The following is a 5,091-nucleotide window of genomic DNA, read 5'->3' on the forward strand; positions in this document are numbered from 1 at the left end:
CTATGCCTATGGCCTCCAAAACTGTGAGAAATAAATTTCTCTGGTTTATAAGCCACCCAGTTTATGGCATTTTGTTATAGGAGTCCAAACAGACTAACAGCTAGCACTAATGTCTTAAGTATGACTGTGTGGCAAGGGAAAGAGAACGTGATCAAGGACTGAGCTAGTACAGAATGGGTGGCTTTCCATCTTCAATTAAAAAGCATTTGTTAATCTTACAAAAAAGAAATAGAAAGTTAACCTGGAAATAAATAAATATATAAATGTCAATGTTGTGCCAAGTGTACCAAGAGTGCTAGGGAAACTGGAAAGCATTTAGCTCAAGAAAAAAATACTATAGTTTATATAGAAAGTCATTTCTATAAGAGTCAAATATTCCCATTTAAAAATTATCATGTCTCACTGTATAGTTGCATTGAATTTTCTTATTGCCAAAGTAAATGCCAAAAATGTAGGAAGAAAAGATTAAGTAGAAAATAAATTACCAAGATATCTACTTACAGCAATATGGTGGATAAGAGTCAATGAATAGCCCTCAAGCTTGAAATAATAACATATTGATAAAATTATGAAATGAACAAATTCAATTCAATGCAAAACTGAACAGGAAAGAAAGTAAAGTATACATAAAATCCAAAAATAAAGTGAAAGCAGGAACCCCAAGAGTAATCAAACACCAAAGTTAGCTTTTATCCTAAGGTTTCTGGTGAGCCCTAAGGACTTTAAGCTTACGCTTTGAGGCTGTGAAGATCCCAACACAAAGGAAATAAAGCCTATGATTTCCTCAAAATGAGTTAACCAATTCTTTTTAACTACATTTAAAAGCTAGGACTCCTTGGTGCCAGATGAGAAATGAATCCCACTGAAAAAAAAGAAACAGCAAAATCTTGCCTGTCTTTACCTTGGAACCAGGTGGAGAGAAAAATATCCCTGAGAGCTAGTAACAAGCTAGTTCTCACGTAAGTTTGCAGCCCCAATTCATACCACCTGTGTGAGTCCTCAATCAAAATTCAATTTGAAGTTGCTCAAGTTTGGTAGTTCCACTAAGCAACTGGCAAAAGCCAATGCTAATCCTATCTAGAGGAACTCAACCAAAGAAAATGAAGAGTCCACAATAAAAATATTACAAAACACACAAGGGAAAAAAAGGCACTATGACCAAGAAACATAAAATAGACCCCAGAAAAGGTCTGCGAAGACCACAGGTAATGTAATTGTCAGGCACTGAAAATAAAATCATTATATTGACTAAGTCTTAAAGATAACAGGGGAACTTGAAAATGTGAGAAAGAAACAAGAGAGCATAAGAAAGTATTAAGCATACTGAGTTGAAACAAATAGAGGTGAATGTTAAATGAACTCGAAACCTCAATGGAGGAATAAAACAGCAGACAAGATGCAGCTATAAAGAGAATTGGTGGTCTACAAAATAGATATTAAAAATTATCGAAAACGAACTCAAGAAAAAAAAAGATGAAAATAATGAATAAAAGGCTAAGAGCCACAAAAGGATAGAGCTAGAGGTCTAATATATGTTCAATCAGAGTTCCATTTAAGACAGGCAATATTTGAAAAAACAATGACTGATATATTTGCAGAATTGATAGAAGACTCTACTTCTCAGATCCAAGAACCCCAATATATCCAGGATCCCAGACACTTCCAGAATAATACACTCCCAGATACATCACTGTGAAACTGCAGAACATGAAAAGGAAAAAATAAATCAAATACAAACAGAAAGAAAGGATAAAGCACCAACAAAGGAAGGACAATTAGACTGACAGCTGACTCTTCAATAATAATGGGATGCAGAACATAGTGAAATATAGACAATTATTACAACGTATTAAGAGAAAATAACTGCCAATCTCAAATACAATAAGACAGTGGAACAATCTTTTCAAAATGAAGGAGTCCTACATATAACAAAACTTGTGCCTTACCTTTAAAAAATGAAAATTTTTAAAAAAAATCCTCTAAAGCACATACTGCATCAGAAGAAAGATGACTACAGGTAGTCTGAAGAAATGGTAAGAAAACATATTGGTAAATATTCAGGTAAACCCAAACAAATATTTACTATATAAAACCTAATTAAGAATATATTAAATTATAAAAATGTAACTTCAAAGTAGTGGGGGAAATGATGAATCATTCAATCAATGAGTATTAGGAAAACTGAGCAGCCATTATTTTTAATTATACTTTATGTTCTAGGGTACATGTGCACAACGTGCAGGTTTGTTACATATGTATAGATGTGCCATGTTGGTGTGCTGCACCCATTAACTCATCATTTACATTAGGTATATCTCCTAATGCTATCCCTCCCCCCTTCCCCACCCCACAACAGGCCCCCGTGTGTGATGTTCCCTTTCCTGTGTCCAAGTGTTCTCATTGTTCAGTTCCCACCTATGAGTGAGAACACGCAGTGTTTGGTTTTCTATTCTTGCAATAGTTTGCTCTGAATGATGGTTTCCAGCTTCATCCATGTCCCTACTATTGAGATAATCATGTGGTTTTTGTCTTTGGTTCTGTTTATATGCTGGATTACATTTATTGATTTGCATATATTGAACCCGTCTTGCATCCCAGAGATGAAGCCCACTTGATCATGGTGGATAAGCTTTTTGATGTGCTGCTTGACCAGCCATTTTTTAAAATAGATGTCTGTTGCTCAAGTGGATGAAGAAACTGTGGTATATATATTTATGATGGAGTGCTATTCAGTTATACAAAGGAATGAGTTAATGGCATTCACAGCAACCTGGATGGAATTGGAGACTATTATTCTAAGTGAAGTAACTCAGGAATGGAAAACTAAACATCATACATTCTCATTTATAAGTGGAAGCTAAACCATGAGGATGCAAAGGCATAAAAATGATACAACAGTCTTTAAGAACCTGGGGTAAAGGGTGGAAGGAGGGTGAGGGAAAAAAGACTACAAATTGGGTTCAGTGTAACTGCTCGGGTAATGGGTGCATCGAAATCTCACCAATCACCCCTAAAGAACTTACTCGTGTAATCAAATACCACCTGTTCCCCAAAAACCTATGGAAATTTAAAAAAAGCATTAAATAAATAGATAAATAAATAAAATGGATGTCTGTTATGGCTTCAATTGTGTTCCTTGCAAAATTCACAGGTCAAAGACTTAACCCCCACTGTGACTATATTTGGAGATAGGGTATATGAAAAATTCATAAAGGTTAAATGAAGTCATGAGGGTAGGCCTGAATCCAATAGAACTGGTGTCTTTATAAAAGGAAGAAGTATTAGAGACCTCTGTCTCTCTGAGTGAGCACAAAAGAAAGAGCATGTGAGGACACAGCAAGAAAGCAGCCCTCTATTAACCAAGAAGAGAGGCCTCACTGGAAGGCTGCCCCAACTGCACCTTGATCTTGGACTTCTAGTCTCCAGACATGAGACAATAAATGTCTGTTGTTTAAGCTGCCCAGCCTGTGGCACTTTGTTATGTCAACTAACTGACAAATATATCTTATGTGTTCCATTTTTTAAAATTTCAGATATATTGAAACTTAAATATAAAATTAAAATGCTAAAAACTAATAAATATATGTAAAATTTTGAATATTTTGAATATCAGATGTATTTCCAAGCATGATAATAAATCAAAAAGAAAACACTGATTTAATATCAACTTTTAAATGTATGGCAAAAATATAAGAAAAGTAAAATTTAAATGGCACACTTGGAAAATATTTGTAATATAAATGAGCAAGAGATAATTTAAGAATTTGTACAAACAATGTGTAAAGGGAAATTACTGCAGTTTACAAATGGGCAAAGCATGTGATCAGACAACTCACAAAAGGGTGAAAATAATGGGTTAATAAACATGAGAAGCAAGCAACATTCTTATTAGTGAAAATCACACAGGTTATGACTACAAGCAATCAATTTTGCTTGTAAACAATTAAGATTAAATTGTATTTTCCCATAGTTTGAGAGGGTATGCAGGCACATTTGATGATATGTATTATGTTCTTTGGCTTCACCCTTTCATCTTAACAGGAATTTAAGGATAAAATTGGACAAGAATGCAATAATGTATATGAATGCGTGCATGTGTGTATGCGTGCGTGCATGTGTTTGGATGTTCATTATAGGGCTGTCTCAAAGAAGTAAAGAAAGTAAATAGTTGAGACTTGTTTTTCAGTGCAAAACTGGTTAAAATAAGTAAAAATAGAACCACGATGGGATATTATCCAATCTTTATAAATTGTGAAGATAGAGAAAGATACCAGGATTATATTAGTAAATGGCTATTATCTTGTAAGTAAAGCAAGCTAAAACTATAGATATAGTGTGATGTCACCATGTTTGAAAAAATATATATACACATAATATATAAATTCATACTTGAGTAACTACTCAGAATATTTTCTGTCATTGCAGCTGCACAATCAAAAAATACCCCTATGCAAAAGTTAAAACTCTAAACCACATTCGTTGACGATGTAATTCTCCATAGTTTTATACATTTCAGAGCTCATTATGTTTGATGGCAATTAGGCTAAAAATGCTCTAATTCTTCATATCACCATCATGTTCAAATTACACATATACTTGATGAATGCACATGTTACTAGTCCCAAAGGAAAATACTGATTTAATACTAATCAAAATTACTAACATGTGCATTCATCAAGTTTCAATGAAAAATGCTTTCTTAGCTTTATTTTTTCAGTTTTTCAGAAAAATAATTTTGATTTTAAACTTCTTTAGCTTCTGCATTTAAATGATATTTAAGTTTTGATGGTTTCATTGCTTCTTTAACCAGTACACCTCAACAAATCGAGCATCCAAAAAGTAAAATTCACTATGTCTGCCATCCAACCAAAGATTACCATGCCTGAAAAAAGAAACCAGAAAAATGGAATGCATAGTGGGGAGAAGACTGTGTTAGAACTGACACAAATGTTATTAGTAGCAGACAAAAACATTGAAAGACTTGTTGTAATTTATACATTCAAATTAATTTGCAGAGACACACAAAATATTTGAAAGATCCAAGCTGCATTTCTAGATATTACAACTACAATGCATAAAATGAAAATACAC

The sequence above is a fragment of the Macaca thibetana genome, chromosome 15, assembly GCF_024542745.1.
Source record: "Macaca thibetana thibetana isolate TM-01 chromosome 15, ASM2454274v1, whole genome shotgun sequence".
Taxonomy (NCBI): Eukaryota; Metazoa; Chordata; class Mammalia; order Primates; family Cercopithecidae; genus Macaca; species Macaca thibetana.